The sequence below is a fragment of the Ambystoma mexicanum genome, chromosome 6p (assembly GCF_040938575.1).
Source record: "Ambystoma mexicanum isolate Mex_15411 chromosome 6p, UKY_AmexF1_1, whole genome shotgun sequence".
Taxonomy (NCBI): Eukaryota; Metazoa; Chordata; class Amphibia; order Caudata; family Ambystomatidae; genus Ambystoma; species Ambystoma mexicanum.
Window position 1 is genome coordinate 1363704236 of NC_090935.1, and position 20154 is coordinate 1363724389.

Consider the following 20154-nt stretch of genomic DNA (forward strand, 5'->3'; position numbering starts at 1 on the left):
GCCCAGAGACCTCTGGGATGACATATCATTGGACAAAACACTGTCACAGAAATTGTACAGCTTTGCCATAAAAATGCTGTCCCATAGAAAATCTGAAAACATAGTGTGGCTAAGCTTTTGTTCTGCTGCATCCAGAAAAAGAGTTCTCAAATCGTATGAAGACATAAAAACAATAGCCAAAAAACGATCCCAACAGCCAGGACATTTTGAAGAACAACTTATTGGACACATACTACCCAAACAGGAGTATTACTTTAGAAACCATGTGCCTGAACCACATAGCCCAAAACTTCTCATACAAAAACAACAACAATAACAAAAGGTAGAAGCAGAGTCAAAAGTTGTAAAGGCAGACTGGTGAAACTTACCAAACACAGCCTGATTATTCATATGAAATTGTCATTAAAAACTCCTGAACACAAAGAACTGTACTATATGGCTGTATTGCAAATTTTCAAACCATGGAGAAAAGAAGAAGATTTATAAGCCACCCATGCCTCCTATGAAGATGCTTTCAATGCAATTGAAAGTACCATAACAAATATAAACTTTACACAGTACAAAACAATATTGAACAATGAATGCCAACAAGAAGAAGAACTTGAAGCACAACTAAATGTTAACACTCCTGAGAGCAGTGAACCTTCTGTGACAGAAAGCCAAGAACCACTTGGACAGCCACTCATAGCAAATGAGGCACAATAAGCCATGACAGAAGTAGAGACCACCGTGTGTCAGTATGAGCAATCTGCAGAAGAGTTTGCTCTACTAACCGTACCATTTTCCAAGAAGTAAGTAAAGAAATTAAACATGGTATACAGCACGAAACTAAAACCCTGTACCTGTGAACACTACAAACCTGTACTGCTACATGTAAGTGGTGAAGCTGGTTCAGGGAAAACATTCTTAATAAAAATGATCAATAAATTCCTGCAACAATTTACAAAAAACAACATTTCAGCTTTTGCAGCCACCCCCACAGGTTTAGCTGCCTACAACATAGGTGGTGTCACTTTACACCGATTGTTACTCCTTCCAGTAGAACACCAAAACAAATTAGAGTACTACAAACTTTCATCAGAAGCTGCTATGGAGCTACACAGAGTTTTGAAACAAATGAAAATGCTCCTAATAGATGAGGTGAGCATGGTTTCCAACCTAAAGTTAGCATTGATTCACCTCAGATTGCTAGAGGTCCTCAAAACAGACTACGAAGAACTCTTTGGAGGAAAACATGTAATTGTTTTCAGAGATCTCCTTCAATTAACACCAGTGAAAGGTGACCCTATCTTAAAACCTTAGTACTCAAACTGTGCCGTAAAAGTCTTGGAAGCATTGGTAATGTAAATCTCTGGCAACATTTCCAATACAGAGAACTAACTGAAAACATACGTCAGTCTGCAGACCTCACCTATATCAACATTTTAAAAAACTTGCAGATTGGTGTACTATCGAAAAAGTGCAGTTTACCCTAAATACCAGATGCATCTTCGAGCTGCACGGGCATAACACATGTGCGACTGATGTCATGGAACAATTAGCACACAAATATGTCAAATGTATGTCCTTAATGCCAACTCTAGCAAGTTGTGCACAATTCAATGCAACAATGCTGAAAAAAGAAATGCAACCACAAGTGGAAATTCAATTCACAGATAAACTGGACATACACAGTATGGCAATACCTGTGTGTCAACAAGCCATAGCACAACTAAATAGCTTAGAAAACTCTTTTTCCAACACTGCTGGTTTGGAGAAAATGTTAACATTATGTGTTAACTGTAGAGTAATGCTAAAGCGTAACCTTGACATAGAGCAAGGTTTAGTTAATGGAGCATTTGGTACAGTTGGCTTCCAGACATACCCACGTGACAGCAGCATTCAGTTTGTCAACATCCACTTTTACAAACTTTCAGAAATTAAAAGGATAGGACGCACAACAGCTTGATTCCTTCTTTTCAAAGACATGTATGTACACAGAGAAAAGTTTTCTCTGTCGCTAGCTTATGCAGTGACTATTCATGAATTGCAAGGTCTAACCTTAGATCAAGCATTAATTGATATTGGCAGCACAGTCCTTAAATAAGGCATGAGTTACATAGCACTGTCACGCCTGCGTACACTTGAAGGACTACATCTAGTCCATTTCGATGCAAGTGCAGTCAGCACTGACATTCCTTGCATCATAGAGTACAATAGACTATGTGCACTATACACACCCCATCTCAAAATGTACCCTGTTCCTCAAAAACGAAATGGTTTAAAAAAAAAACTTATGCAATCAGAAGTTCTAAATGATCTCCCAACAGTATCACCAAAGAAATTAAAATCAGCTCATATGCATCAACTATCAAAAACACAGAAAAATGGACTGCAAAGGACAACACATACCCAACTCCACACACAAAGAAAAGTACCTCTTCAAATAAACCACCTGCACTTCCATCAAAGTACTCAGACACAAAACTATCTGGTCCATTCAAATTTTCCAATAAAACTGCTGTAAATTGCTATGCAAATGTAGAAATGAATGTTCTATTGCAAATGCCAGCAATTGTTGAAAACATGTATTTAAATGGCTCGGACCAGTTGTGTTTACAAATGCTAATCCTTCACAGAAATTCAGCAAATAATCCTGGCAACACTTACAGTGTCTCAGGTATAAGGCCAGAATTGGACTTCTGCGCTGGAATAGTGAAATTCACGTTAAACAGACAGGAAGCTCCACAGGAATTTCTAATGTACTTACTACAAATACTGGAAAGCAAAAACATACCCATAGATGAAATCTTTCAGATTTCCTACATGTGGAAACATAAATGCACTCTCTGCAACTATGTCATTCAGGAACACGTCCCTAACGAGCGCTTTGTCTATGTATCAATACCTAACTGTGATTCCATTCCATTTCAGAAACTAGTAAAAAATGCAAACCATAGCACATTATGTACTTCTTGCAATTCCGATAATCGTTCGACGTTACACATACAATCACATAGACAATATGTAATATTAATGCTTTTAAGATACAATGCAGATAGAACCAAAAATAACTGCAAACGTACTACCTTCACACACGGACAGGTATCACTTGGCAAGAAAACCTTCACAACAGTAGCCATAATCTACCACACAGGTGACACAACCATTGTAGGCCACTATACTGCATACATTAGAAAGCAATGGTCTTGGTTGGAATGCAATGATACTTCCCTTACTCCAAAGCAGAGATTACCAGCAAATCTTGCAAATGCCTACTTAATATTCTTGAAGCCAAAATTCACTCATTGATGTACAAAATTAGAATACCCTACTCCCCAACACCCACCTGTACCCACATAATTGCACTAAAAAAGAATTACTTTCTAAAATGTGGACCTACAACAACTTAGCACCAGTAACTATCCAACAAATACATCAATGTGTCTGTTCTTCAATTTTTCCCCAATGAACCAAATGATTACACTCAGAGCATAAATATGTGTACAGAAATCATACTAACATTGTTTTGTACATGATACGTAAAAGAAAAATTACTAAGTATGAGGGTTCAAAACTATCCTCAGTAACCTCTGAAACCACCAACTACGTAAATGAGTCACCACTCGCCACCCATCTAACAATGCCCATAAAAATTCAATACATTTGCAAATATCATTACGTAAACCCATAATGGTGCACCACCACTTCAGAATGTGGAAAGATGTAAACTACCAACAAGAATGCACAAGCTTCTGAATGTACCCTATACAAATGGGAAACTGTAAACAGTTAAAATACGCCAACTGCTATCTAACTGTAACCAGAATACTTCAATATTACTTGCAGCATTGAAACTGCCCAATGAAATTTTCACCAACCAGGGTGCTACAAACATATCCTCAAACACTTCCAAACTATGAATAGTTACAGTACGCCAACAGGTATGTAAAAGCCCTCACAATTCTGCAGTGTGCAATGGCACGATACTTGCAAAACATCAGCAAGCAACCAAACACATAAAGAAATTGTGCTAAGAAAAGGAAACAGGTAAACAGTAAGAATACACCAACTGCTATATAACTGTAACCATACTACCAACACGTACAAAACAGAAATTGTACACCATTGCAATTCCTCCTACTGCAACAGTGCACCTTAAACATTGCTATGATCAGTGCAAACATTACTGTAATGGACTGTGCAACGCAACAGCAAAAACATTTGGAAGGTTTTTTTTTAATCCAGCATGGATTTTTCTTTTCCCCACAGACCCAATGATTATGCAAAGAAACACAGGAAATGTGCACATTGCACAGTACACTTGTTCAAAGCATAGTGCTTATGAAGTACTAATTATGAGAGTCCACAAAGTGTAAAAATATCTGCAATGTAATGAACTGCAAAATAACAAAATACCTGCTCTAACATCTTACGTTCTCTTTTTCCACAGATAATGAAGCAACGATTACTACAACATTTCACATCCCATACACAATAGAAACATAAGTATGAAATTATTAGTGTCATACTTCTTTTTAATCTGCAAATTGTAATGTGTCCACATATTTCTGCAATCCACATACCAATGGCACAATGTTCAATGTGCAGCTATATTACACTGTGCTGCTGGTGCCCACGGCCTACACGCTTCATTACACACTGTACAGTGTACGGGCTCCAGCCATGCACTCAATATTGTAGACCCTGGCCACAAATACCACAGCAAAGTACAAGTATGCATAGAAACATCAATCCACTTACGACAAACCCAACACATAACACAGCCACCTACCCTTAGCCACTTCAGTTCACATTGTATTACATTACTTCCACACAATGGACACCCTCTTTGCTGAATGCCATCTTCAGCCAAGCCTGTAGTAAGTGGGCACATTCAATGCACTATACTATAGTAAGCTACCCAATAATCTGAACAATCACAACAACCCAAACACAAAAATGCATCCATATGTCTCATTTAACTGTCCTTTGTTCTGTACGATTTACGGCATTAGTTCATCTTTGTTGTTATGTACACCATTTGACTGTAAGATATAGAACACATAATAGAATGGAGCACATGGTGTACAACTCGGCAACTGTATTTGAAAGTCTGCTTTACTCCTTAAAAGTTAAAACTTCTGCTTCTCTTTTTTAATGTGTAATGGAGACACAATTTGAAAACCATACCCCGCTTACAATGTTTGGAGAAGTTGTTAAGTAATTCTTCTTGTTTGATGAATGAGAGCCCCAAATATCTCTGTGCTGAAAGACACCAAACTGTGTAAGATGTCCCTGCCACTCACATATGCGGAGCCATCGTACACACAGTCTGCCAACGTACACCGTTGCTTCGTAAGACACTGCACATATAAATAGTACATAGGAGCTGTAAATGTACATTTATGTATTGTGTCATCGGTGCATTCAATGCAGCATGTATAAGGTACCATCATCTCTCCATGTACATCATACTACCTTCTATGTAACGACACTACTGACATTCGGAAATGCACAGTGAAATTGTTACACGGTGCCGCCTGAATCTTTTTTTTAGCTGCATGGTCGCCGGAAAGCAAAACCTAACATACCTCGCTTTGAACAGGACAAATGCTCATTATAAAACAGCCTTGAGTGGTACACATGAATTGCTCCAAGGGCAGACATTGTATGAATTTTTTTTTTTTAAAAGTCAAAGATAACTTACAGTGCAGTTGCAGCGCACATGTTCCGCAAAGGTAGTCTGCAACTGTACAATACGCCCTACAGAGCAATTTCCCGTCCACACAGTATAACCATGGAATTTGAAGAAGTTATGCAAGTACAACTTTACTTTGCATGTTTATAGTGATTCAAATTTAATAGTATACAGTTCTGTATGCATAATTATGAAGGTACCATCCCGTAGACTTTGTCTGTGTGCACTTTACTGGGGTTTATAACAGAAGAGATCACGCTGCGTTACAGTGCCATGTGTCCACCATTGAGCGTAAATGACAGCTATGATTGTTGTTTGTTTTGTTGACATGGTTTTCCAGCCCATGCAAACCTATATATAAAGCACAACACTGAAAGTGAATGCAACTCATGCACTGAAACAGCACATCGTATGTTCAATTGTGTGCTGCTAGATTGCCTGTATTGTTCTTACAATGACCTTTCAAAAACTTAAGAATTGTACGTGCCTTCATTCTATTAAAATTAATAATGGCCAGAGGCCCATATACCACTTGGCAGGAACACAAACACCGACAGGTAATATTGTAGTGTTGCATCTTTTGGCAAAACAGCTCCTGCATTGTCCTGCACTCGGAGGGGACCCCCATGGGGATTTCTTTTTTGTATCTTTGTTTCAACACACACTGAGAGAATGTGCCGTTCGTCTGATGACACTCGTTGGCACTGAAATCTTTTATGAAAAGCAAACACATGAAAGGAGGGTATGTTGGCAACATTTGAAAGATGATTCGCATGTGTGTACCTGTAGAAGGAGAGTGGCATCTACAAAACAGAGAACAAGGCAGTGGGTGAACATCCGATGATACTCAATAACACACAGTAAGTCACTCAAAGGTCCACCTAGGGCTTGTTCACAACATCCTTCCCTCATACCCTTGTCCTTTACGCTGCCACTGATAACGGCTACTTCTAATTCCTCTTTCTTCACAGATACCTTGCACCTTACTGCCTGTGTCATCCCTTCCACATCCCAACAGGCGGGTGATGGAGCAATCATTATAAGATTTCCATAAGCGGTGTGTTCTCGCTCTTTGTTATCTGGGGCGACCGCTATGGCCCTGTATGTCCATTCGCTTTTATGGCCATGAGAAGCAACATGCAAACCTTCATGATGTAAGGCATCAAAGAGACAACAGCTGTCACCTTTCCTAACTTACAAAGAAAGTGTGTTGTCCCACACAAACCACCAAGGACCATAAATGAATCCTTTTGCTATTTTGCCAAACGACAAAAGAAGCACAGAAAAGCACAGATGGCATTCTATGCTGGAATTTACCCACAAAATAAAAAAGTGTTCATTTCAGGAAGCTTACACTTTCTTGTAAACATTCTATGAAAAATAAAATCACTTGTAACAGTACACAGAGTTGTTTATAAATTATTCAAATATTCTCTGAGCAACTACTGTGCACAACAAGACCGCGACGGTGCGCTCTGTGTGCCCATGTCTGCTTTAGCTTCTGATATTATGTTCTTGTTTTCTGGACCTAGTTTGTCACATGACACGTTGAACTACCCTGGGCAAGCAGGTTATGAAAATACCTACAGCGCACGGTTTGAGCAACTACTGTCAACAACTAATGTCAGCTATGGAGGCAAGTGTTGTGATGTGGTGCCACGCCCTCACGTAAAGTTAGTGCAATTGATGCACACATAACAATAGAACAGAATGGCAACACCAAGCGCATTATTTGCGCATTTCAAAAAGTACAGAAAACAAAGGTAATAGTTAGATGGCCAACAATCCTGTATTTTGAGATGGCCAACCGTCCTGATTTACCCGCATTGATGATTTTGACGGATGATTTTCTGGCATTCTCTGCGGACCTCTAAACATGCCGAATTTGCCTTCACCCCTGCCTGAGTAAAATCGTTTGTGCACTGAGCACACACTTCTGTGTGATAATTGAACGCCAGGGCAGAAAGGCGGTAGGGGAGTTCTCCGAGGATGTGCAGTATTTGAAAATGTTACTCTGTGTAAACAGAGCACTGCAATGGCAACAGATAAACATCAATAGGGGCCAGAGGGGGATATTAGCAAGGACTGTTCTCCCTTAAGAAATGTGCACTTAGAGTGATTACAAGCGGCAGTGCAGCATGTTATATGTCAAGTAAGACTGTAACTTTCAGAGTAAAGTGTAAATGTTTTCTCCCACAGTAGTGTTTAGTACTGCTGTACCTTCCATGCTAGATGGGGGAGAAAAGAATAACAGCATACTGATTTCACTGGACATATTTCTGTGATAAATTATATAGTGCAAAGGTATGTCATTGTGAAATGCTCCTTTCTTGTAATAGGATATGTTTTCTTTCCAAAGCATTTCTATAAGGAAAACATTTCATACATACGTAGGTGAAGTAGACCTTCAATTATATGTGGTTAGCTGCTTTCATTATCCATATTTTAAATGTGTGAGGCTAAGGAAATCCTTTCATGTCGCAATACCTGACTTCACTCCCTAAGCAAAGGGTCTGATCAGGGACAAACCATAGCAAACGCTATGGTGGCATGTCACTCTGTAAAGGCATGTCACTCTGTAAAGGCCAACAAGTCTAATGAAGTACACCATATGGAAGTGCACGCATTTCAGGTCACTTCTGGTGCTCTTCCAAGTCTAAAATGTTCCCCACAGCCATTCTGTAATGTTGACCACCTTAGAAGAGATGCATATTTGAAAGTGTGTACGATGGAGCAACGTATGATTATAACAACTTACCCAAACGAGCGAAGGAAAAAAAAATGCACTCCATAAGCACATTTGTGGAATCCATATACCAGTACCACAGTGTTCGCATGCATGGCTGCATTACGTTGCGGAGGGTGTGCCCAAGGCCTAGCCTCTTGGGTGCATGCGGAGGCCTACGGCCTCTGGCCATGCACTCCAGAGGCTAGGCCTTGTGCACAACCACCTCAATGTAATGCAGCCATGCATGCAAACATCTGGCCAGTTATCACAACCCACAAACGTAACATAGCCAAAGGAACCCCAACCGAACCCCCACAACATAATACATGCAAGCATGCAAACATCGGGCCACTTAGCAGAACCCACAAACATAACACAGCCTCCGGCACCCCTACCCACTTCCGTTCACATACTATTATACTTCTTCCAACCAAAGCACAAAATCTTCAGAGCATAGGCCCTGCACCCAAGACTGTATTAAGGACTGACAACCAATACATCATAATACAGTAAAATACTCAGTCATCTGGCCAATGGGCACAACCCAAACACATAAACCATCCACTGGAACCCTATCCACTTCTATACACACAGTATTGCAACACTTCACGCAGTGGACACACTGCAGGACTATTTACTCCATCACCTTCAGGCATGGACCGAAAACTGTAGGACGTGCTAACAATCATCAAACCCATACAACCAACAATGTGTACACTGTGCACAAACCACACACAAAAGCCAACAGTGTGAAACCTACTTGCAACCAGGGGGCCTACTCTTCAGTGCATGGCCTCTGGCCATGCACCCAAGGCACTAGGGGCTTGGCACACACAACACAGCATAGTACACCCAATGCACATATTCTCATATCATCTGCAATCCACTCTCCATCCCCAATTGAGCCTGTCTCCACTCACCACAGACGCTAGTCACCTGTGGAGCTAATTGCGAATTGCTGCAGTACTCGTGGACACCGCTCGCACACCACCGTCTTCTTCCACCTAAACAAATATATCATATGAATCAACTTTCACTCCCCCCAACCTTTCCATCCGCTCTTCCCACCACTAGATGCTGCAAAGCATGTTTTCCAGCTCCTTTCGGCGCTGCACTTTCCTCTGACGCAACATGGTGGCGTTACCCAAAATTGTGACGCACATCACGCTTCCCTCCGTCCAACCACCGGACACGTCCAATGTTCGCCAACATCACGCCACACTCCAGGCCACTCAGACATTTGACCACAGAGCGAACAGAGAAATGGGACCGCGGAGCCAGATATGACTATTTTTTAGAGATGTACATTTTAGCTGTTTTTAAAAAAAGTACTGGATAGAGTTTCATCAAATTCACAAAAGCACGCTTTCAGGACCAAGCCGCCGCTCCTACCGCAAATTTTGTGAAAATCCGTCCAACGGTGTGGGCTGCACACATGCGCAAAGTTTTTGACCATTCACTTTATGGAAAAAATAATAATTGGGGACCCCCCTATAACTTTGCCCCCCCCTTCATGAAACAGACCCAACTTCCCCAAAAAATTCCGAGTGGGCCATATACTTTTTTTTGCAAAGTTTTATGAGAATTCGTCCAGGGGGAGCGAAGTTATAAGCCTGCCAAAAAGTGGTCTTCCTATGGGTTGAGCAACTTAACCATAACTACACAGCCGCTACTGTGGGCCGTGTAATATATATACACACACACACACACACATTACAGTGCCTGAGGTAGCAGCCCTGTAGTTATGGTTAAGTTGCTCAACCCATAGGAAGAGAAGTTTTAGGGCAGCTTATACCTTTGGCACTGTTTTGAAGTATTTGCACAAAATTGTGTACAAACGCTAAATGGCCATCTCTGAATTATAATGCAAAGTTGTGTGTGGTTTTGTCAAGGGGGGGAAAAGTTATAGGGGTGTCCCAAAACATTTGAAATCCACATAAACGTGACTGGAAAAACGTTTGCTCGCGCCTACAGCCCAAACTGTTGGACGGATTTGCAACAAACTTGCATGAGAAGTGTCGGCCTGGTCTTGAAAACATGCTTTTGCAAATTTGGTGTTGCTCCATACAGTAGATTTTTTAGAAATGCCCAAAATGTAAGTCAACAAAAATAAGTGATATACGGTCAGTGGGCTCACTTCCTGATTCGGTGTCCTCAGACACCTCTAGACCAATCATAAAGCTGTGTAACGTTCGCGAACATCGTAAGCATCCACTGATTTGTCAATTAAAACCATGCGGTGCGTCAAAATGTTTGAAACGGTCACCATGTTGGATTCGCAAACTGTGCTTTTAGTCTGCGAACATCATGATAAAAACATATTAAAAAACACATTACTCTTGTCAAACAAATGAAACTATCTCTGGGGAAGTGAGGGTTGATGAGGATTGGATGGGATATGACCATAAAAAGCCAAATATTTTGTGTTTTTTCATCTCCAATGTCTGCAATCATCTCAGAAGTTCAGGGACATTCCTGTGATGTTCGTGAACTTGACAACAGTTCGAGGACATCCGTTCATATTTCTGCATTGGAGGCTCAGTGAAGAGCAGTTTTTGGATGGTTTATAACTTTGGCACCATTGAATGAAACTGCATGAAATGTTGCGATATAATTGTAGACCCATCGTTGAATGTTTCTGCAATGTGTGGTACCGTCTTTGCAAAAAGGGGCAAAGTTAGAAGGGGGTCGCAAAATGATTGAACGTCTTATACATTTGGCGCCATTAGATGAATCTGCTCAAATGTTTGCAAACAGATTCTATAACCAACTTTGAATGTTGTCACAAAGTCTGGTGGGATCTTGTCAAAAGGGGACACAATTAAAGGGGGTCGCAATACTTTTATATGGCTTATAAATTTGGTGCAGTTTGACAAATCTGCACAAATATTTGCAAATAGATAATAGACTCAACTTTGAATGTTCGTGCAATGTTTGAATGGATTTTGTCAAGTGGGGGCTAAGTTATATAACTATTTATAGCACATAAATCTCGAAACTTCTCCAAAAATGAAACACAGACCTGATAGCATGCTTTTGCAAATATGTCCATCTTTTATTATTTGAAAAGTGTCATAATGTAGGTAAAAAAAATGTTGATATAACTGTGGAGACTGATGCATAGCCTGTGGCCATGGCAGTGGGCAGATTGCCTGGGGCATGCCGTCCTGGAAATGGCAATGGGGCACCGGGGACCAGCTACGTGGTGACATTTTTTAAATCGACATAGGCTTGAATGCGAAAACAAATTCTGGGTACGGCAATGGGTTTAAAGTGGGCATGGCCACCATGTGGTAACATTTTAAAATTCAGGATAGGCTTGAACAGGAAAAATATTTTGGGAATGGCAATGGGGTTCTCTACTCTGATTTCCTTACTGGGGCCTGTGGCATGACCGAAGCCCATGTCCCATGATTGTGGAAACTGGCCATTGCTGCAAGCCATGAGCACTTGCCAATGGGTACACTATGAGGGTATAGTGGAACCTGAAAGAGGATGCAGGGTAAGTGCAGTGGATAACGGGGGTGGTTTGGTGGGGCTGTGGTCATGGTTGGGCATCATGACCTAGGCAATTCAACCATGACTTGCAGCCCCAGCATGCACTGCTGAAAATGACACACATCAGTATGCGTTGCAAAAAATATGTTTGTTAAAGCAGGTTTATAGTGATTTCATATATGTTAAAAGAGGAATTATTAATAGCTCACATACAGAGCTGTAACATCATGAAACATTTCCACTTATAAAAAGTATTGAAATTCAGTGAAAAGACGTTGTGAAAGGGACGTTATGGATAAGTTGCACTAATAAAAACCTATGAAATTCACTGAAAAAAACTTTGTTAAAGGAACGTTATGGTTAAGTTGCAGTGGTTAAAACGAATCAAATTCAGTCAAAAAACTTTAGTTGACGGGGCGTTATGGTTAAGTTCTACTAATAATACCTTCTGAAATTCAGTGACAAACAGTTTGCTAAAGGGATGCTATGTTTACAAAGTAAAATCGAAAAAACCCAAGAAATAATCAATTTATGGTTTGCTTGCAACCATAACTAGCACCACTCCCATGCACTACTAAGACTAACACCCAGGACATCAAAGCTGACATCAAAAATGGCCTCATCGATGATATCACTGAACATCATACATGATATTACTACTGTGTAACAATGGAAATTGAAGGTCTGTATAAGGAGTGCCACTTAGAGTGTCATTTACAACATATCAAAGTTGGTCAGTAGCCCTGCAATAAACTACTCCATGTCATGTAAAAGGTGTTTATTGAAAAAGAAACTTTGTACTGAAGTTGTTTTGTGAATACAGCAATTAAATAATAAATAAAGAGAAACAAGTAATGCAATATTAATCAAATAACTAACATATTCTTAAGATGGTGTGTTTAGGTAGCACAATGATAAGTCGAACCATATCAGTCTTGAGAAATGCCTTATCTGCCTGCCATCTGCTTCTTGCTCTACTTATGTGCACAAAATATACAATAACCCACGAATCAGCTTCCTACCTTTCTGTTAAAGATGAGTTTTTAGATGCCTATAGACCTAGTCATGTTCACCCCTTTACCACCAAGAAGGGCGAATTACCATGTATTATCCAAAAATATACATATTTTAATATTTATCAAAAAGACAACAGTTGACAATACATTTGTTTAAAAACAACAGCATGATCATAATTCATTCTTACAATGACGTATACATATGACTCATATGGCAAGGATACACACAGTTCAGGCCCTTCTATGCCTGGGCAGAGAGCCGCTTAATGTCTCTACTGAAACCTTGTCTAAAGGTACCCCCTTAATTTACGAGGGTAAGAAGATGTGCCTACACCCACAAAATGTGTTTCTAGAACCAACAATAATTATTAGAAAATGCACATAAATCAATCCGAATTGCATTTCTTGTTGGTGCTGTCTTCAGGGCACTTAGTCTTTTTTCATATGTTCATATTTCCTCGTATGACATCACAAGATTTTGGCCATATTCTCAACATTCTACAAAAACAGACAAAAAAATGTTGATCTTAATATCATGGTTACTACAACTTTTAGCATGTCAGGTCTATCATGGCACCCTTTACATCTTCACCTATATACAATTCTGAACAGAAGGATTCTCTTATTTTTAGTATCATCATTACTCATAATTGAGTGTTTCCCTTCAATTTCTTTATTCAATCAATTCCAGATTGGAGGCTTAAACAGTGCACCTTCTATTTTTAATGCATGATTTTACTCATTATTAATATTTAGCATTTACCACATAAGTTAAGGCAAACTGCCTCTGTCGTTACTCATTACCATTCCAGATCCTGCAGTGGCCTGATTATCCTTTTCTAATGAGGACTCGATAGACGCCAACTGTTTAGTGCGACACCACTGCTGAGTCAACTGCAAAGGAAAGGGAATACCCATCCGTTTTGTGTGATAGACAAACTCGCTACATCTAACTTGAAAACAACAATCAGTCAACGAACCAGCGCTTACCCGCTCTGATCGCTCGTTGAGGGACCCTTTTATTAATGCCGGTGCGCGTAAGTCACTTCACCGCCTGTCGTGCTCCAACTTCTTGGGCTGCGTGTGTTCAGGAAATGTACTTCCCACCAGCCTAGTGAAACATCCAAACAGTGGAATTAAGCCTCAGAAGTTGGAATTCCGAAAGGTCGAGCACTTCTCGTCCAAGTCTCACCTGCAACTCGCCAGTTGTTCTTCCGATACCTCACTTCCTATGGCAACGTGTCACCTGACTCCAGGGAAAGCAGAACTATCTTAACTAGTAATGGGACGCTTGAAGTAGCGTAAAACGTGATGACGTGTGGCCTACCCACAGATGTATTATGGGTACATACTTATAGCGGCATCTCTGCACCCGCCATCTTGGAAGGGGGACCGCTCCCTGAATTACAAATAGCATGGAGTTATAAATGTAGTAAACTATTGGGATTTCAACATGGTACCCATCAAATGTAATAATACAGGCGTCCAATAAATTGTTGTAAGCAATCGATGCCCATGTCACATTGTAAATACATGTTTACAACGTGTTGATGCCGGGCCCTGTTGGAACGGGAACCTTACGTTGGGTCTCGATGGTATAGGAAACCCTCCCTCTGTTGTATCTGAGGTATTGACCTTGTTACAAACGGAAACAACAAATATGCAGACAGATATGCATTTATTTTTTGTGATGGACCAACAGTGCCCATTAAATGGAAATGTTTAAACCATCTTTAACAGTGTTTAAAGAATAAATCCATTTCTGTTCTGCCTGTCTCAATTTCAGGTCTCTATCACCCCCTCTAGGTTGGGGAAGAATCATTTTGATTATAAACCAGTGAATGTCATCTGAATTGTGTTGAGCAGACATAAAATGAGCTACTAAAGATTTTTCTGCTACACCATTTCTGTATAGGTCTCTAGGCACACCCTAGGGAAAAGAAGTTCAGAATATTGCACAATGTCAAGCACTATATGTACAGTACCTTCACAGCATGTGTATCATAGTTTCATTGCAGTATAACTACATTAAGTCCTCAGCTTAAAATTAATACTGTCACTAAACAAAAACAGCCACTCCAGATATGTGATATCATCAGTGATGCCATCGATAATGCCTTTTGTGATGTCATCTTTGAGGTCCTTAGTGATAGTCTTACTAGTTCACTAAATATATATATATATATATATATATTCACCAAAAAAACTTGAGTTACAGTGTAGTTATACTGACCAGATTTATCACAACAAAACCCTTGAAATTCAGCAGATGTGGGAAGTCATCACTGGCTTAACTCAGCACGCTCCTTTGATGTCCCCCATAACACTATGTCACCCATAATGCCATTTTGTATTTCTTTGTGAATCCCTTCTCTAATAATATGTATTTGCTCATATGCTTTGCAACAGGAATGTGCCGAATTAAGCCGACTTCCCTCATCTGCTGAATTTCAAGCGTTTTGTTGTGATAAATCTGGTCAACTTAACTACACTTTTGTTATATCATATTTTCCTTACGTATCACTGGCCATGGCCTTCTGCCGTGTCCAGTGTACATGTTCCCCCAATATGTTTCTTTTACACCCAAAAGGAGGCCACAGACATCTCTTTTGGTCCCGCTAGCCTGGGTCTTCAGCTGTGTCCTCTGCACATGTTCCTCCTCTCTTTTAGACCCACTAATCTTCAGGTCTGGCCAGTATCCACTGTATAATTTACAACACTACCAGGCCACTAGCCATGGCCTTCAGTCGTATTCACTGTATATGTTTCAGCCCTGGCTATTGAGCAGGACCTTCGGCCTTTGGCTGTGCCCAATCTATATATTAAAAGACTACTGGGCCTCTAGGCATGGCCTTTGGCCATGTCCACTGTACATGTTTCGCCTCTCTTTTAGACCTACAAGCCACAGGCCTTTGGCCTTATCCACTGTATAGGTTTCAGCCCTGGCTAGTGAGCACGTCCTTCAGCCTTTGGCAGTGCCCACTCTATATATTAAAACACTACTGGGCCTCTAGGCATTGCCTTTGGCCATGTCCACTGTACATGATTCCCCTTTCTTTTAGACCTACTAGCCGCAGGCATTTGGCCGTATTCACTGTATATGTTTCAGCACTGGCTAGTGTGCACACCCTTCGCCCTTGCCCACTCTATATTTTAAAGCACTACTGTGCCACTAGCCATGGCCTTTGGCCGTGTGCACTGCACATTTTTCATCTCTCTGTTGGGCTCACTGAACATTTAAAAACACTACCCGGTCACTCACCATGTCCACTTTCCATCCCCACCTCACTGCTGCTGTCAAAATCATTTTTTTCCTTACTCTCTTTTTTAAAACCTTTTCCCCCATAACCGCAGCTATAACTGCAATGTACTACAGATAGCCATGGTTTTCTGTAGTCCCCCGGTAACCACGGTTATCGTAAAAAATTAAGGAAAGAAAAAAAAATTCCCTGCCCTCCCACACACTCACCAAGTGCCCACTCCTCCTAGCATGCTACCTCTGCTTTCCTAATGTCACATTACCCTCACTAGCCCTCTCCCATGACCCTCTAACTCTTGTTTCGTGGGACACATTTTCATCCCGCTGAATAACCAGAGCTACAAGAACATGTTTGTGCACTGAACTTAGTCCCTAGCCCCCCACAACTCCCAACTTTCACATAGTGTCCTCTTGCCCTCCCCACCTCTAGCCTGATCCCATTTAATTGTTTGTCCACCTCCAACTGGCATCTTTTTGCCTTTTTGTTTTTAGGTAGCCACAACACCATCCGGCCACCAGCCATTGCGCTCAGTCATAGCCATTGGTCATGGCCTTTGGTTATGCCCATTGTATATTTTAACACTTTACAGGGCCACTATATATGACTTTCGGCCATGGCCGGGGGCCACAGCCTTGGTCCGTGCCCACCGTATATTGTACAAAACTAACAGCCAGTAGCCATAGTTATTTTCTTTTTTTAAACATTTTTTTATTTTTGGTGGCATAGTCCTTTTTGTCATGTCTTTTTTGATTGTATTACATTTTCCTCCCAGGTCAGACATTGTCCACCATGTCTGACCACAACAGTAGCAGCAATGATGTCATCTGGGTCCTGACGCCATCTCTTCCGTCCCCGCAAAATAATTGTGCAGGATGAAGAAAACGGGAGACAGCTTGAGGTATTTCATTGTGGCGGAGCACCATTCGAGAAAAGGGATGCAACAGGTGCAGTACAAGTTCTGCAAGAAGGTTCTATGCAGTGGACCTTCTAATGTGCTATCGTAGAGCCTGGGCACACCCGTCCTAATTCAACACTAAGGGCCTCATCACGACCTCGGCGGTAACCCTTAAATCCGGCGGTAGCGCTATTACCGCCGGATTTAAGGGTCCGCCGAATCAGGGCTTCGGCGGATTTCGCCCCAGCTCTTAGCTGGGGGGAAATCCGCCGAAAATTCGCGCTATTACCGCCGGCGGGAAATCCGCCGGCGGTAAGAGCGCGAAAATTCCCCATTGAGCCCAATGGGGAATGGGGCATTCCCGAATGGGCTCAATGGGGAATGGGAACTTCCAAGTCCGCCCAAGTCGTGATCCCGCGCTATTAGCGCCGGGGGCTATGGCGGTCGCGCTAATAGCCCCCGCGCTAATAGCGTTAACGTTACCGCCGAGGTCGTGATGAGGCCCTAAGTCCGGTTCCAGTGGGACAAATTTGATGTGGTCCCATTTTATTGCAGAGAAAGTTTAGGACAGGTGCAAGCAAATAAACCTTTATGTTAGGGAGAATTCTCCTTCTAGGGCTAATTTCCCTCACCTAGTGAGTTCTCCAGCAGCTTTGCTGGATTTCTGGAGTTTATTTTTTCCACCTGGTAAGAGTGTACATCCTTTTTCCACTCTTACCTGTGTTTTGGCCTATGTGTTGTTACTCATTGTGTGATCTTGGGCACTGGAGCACACCACTCCAAGTGCCCCTGTTCTTGTATGGGTTACACCGCACCCTCAGTGTAGAAACCCAAGGTTGTCTTTTAGACTTCCCTCTGACTCCATTTCGCTGGGGCTGACTACTCTCCCCCAGAGAAAGGTAAAGTTGCCATTTACTTTACATAGTCATTTTATTCCACAGACCCAGTACACCCCATCGTACATGGAGTACTGGAAAGGGCTAATTTGTACCCCTTTTCTGTCTGTACCTCCCTGAGCATTGTTTTGTTCTTTTAACATTTAGACTTGGCTGGTGGCAGTGGTATCTACCCTAACTTTTCTACCACGATTATATTAGATAAACGTGGTACTGTTTGTGGCTATTATATTAGCCTCGAACATAAACCCGCTTGACCAAATCATCTTTCTTTTGGCTCCGGTTGGGTTTATTCGCCATTTCTTTTTGTTAAAATCCTTCTTGTGTTTTACTTTGCACGGCAAACTAGGTTCACCTTCTTTGTTCACCGTCTTTTGGCGGGCTTCTGCAGAGAAGTCCTCCTCTTGGCGCCTGGGTGTCTAGGTGGGCTGAATGTGAGGGAGGGGTGTAATTACCCCATGCACAGGGTATCCTGGGAAACCCAGGTCGCACTTTGCCATGATTGGCTGAGGTGGTTGTCCCGGCCGGGCAACCCCCCTGCTGCGTGATTGACAGCCAGGCTGTGTGAATGGGGGTTTTGCGCATAAAAAGCAGGTCTCTTGGGCTAGATGTCAAAGTCGCCTCTGGAACTACAAGGAACCGAAGAGAAGTGGAAAGAACGACGGCTGCTGCAACTACCCCATCCCGGTGAAGCCCTGCTGCAGTCCTGAGCTATCTACCCTTCGACGACTAAGAGAAGATCCAGTCCGGAGTCTTCTTCCCTTGAGCCTGGTGGGGATAACTAGCTCATCTTCTTCAGCCAGAGAACTCCACCGTGGTCAAAATCGCTGCACACTGCTGTAGTGGTCCAGATAGCCACCTGCTGAGCCTCTCCTGTTTTTAAGGAGCACACCTTTGTGTTGTTGCTGCTGTCGGCTTCATCCCTGTGTGGTGCAGACCCCCTTCAGACGTCCTCCTTCACAACGAAGCTCCAGGAACCGTGGGTCTGCGGGAAACCAACAGGAACAACTGCCAGGGCACCAGCTGCATCTTGGAAATAAGGTACTGTGTTCTACTCGAGGAAACTGGGTGAATCCCTTTTCTTCATCCTCAAGGCTCGTCCTTGTCTTCCCTCCTTCTTATAACTTTTGCTTCCGAACATTGACAATATTCAAGTACTTTTTGGCTACACAGAATTGTGAACTGTCTAACGGTGTGATCTTCAGCACAGGCCTCCGGTGTCACCTAAACCTGGCTCCGACCCTTTGACTTTTAAACTCCTGTTTCTGAGTGTTTCTCGATACTGTCTGCCTAACCTAAATATTGCTTGTGATTTTTGCCTCCAACTCCCTCTGGGTATCTCAGGTGCTAAGTGTGTTTTTGCCCCGGTAGCATTTCATGTCACGGTTACGCGTTTATTTAGTAGACCGAACTGTCAAAAAGTGATCCCACCTGTATCCGCGGTATTGTGTTTTGTTCATAACACCGGTTCATTCAAACATAGGATACTTAGCTTAAGACTTACTGTACAAAGTGAATTGGCTAGTTGTAGTATATTTAACGTGTGGTTTTGTTTAAAGTTTAATAGAGGTGTTGTGTTTATAACTGATGGTTTAAAAATAAATGTACTTATATTTTTTACCTGAAACCTTGAGTCAGTGTTTCCTTGAGTCAAAGTAATTGTGGTCCCTTTGTGTAATCTCTGCTACTGCTCATATACTCTTGAGATAAGCCTGGCTGCTCTGCTACTGCTAGCACTATAACTTAGTAGTACAGGCTTGTACCAAAGGTAAAACTTGTATTGCCACCTGTAGTCTTAATCGGGTGTAGTGGTCCCTAGGATTCTGCCTAACACTTTAACCTCAGATTAACCTTACCCTCCCACCCCTCACAAGACTAACATTCAACACGGCTCAACGCACCAAAGCAATGTATTTGCAGTGGAGCGCAAGGGAGGAATTTGTCCCGATCTTCTTGAATCTCCAAACAGAAATATGTAAGGGAGTGAACAGAAGTTTTTGATAGAGCAGGCTCTGAATCACATGACAAATGCACTTTCAGAGTTTCCACTGCAAATACACCGGAAAATATTGACTTATACTTACAAACTAAAATGTTATCATTTAAAAAACAAAATGGTCATGTTAGTATGTCATCCTAATTAAACATATAATTTGTAATATTCTGCAGCAACAAAACAAT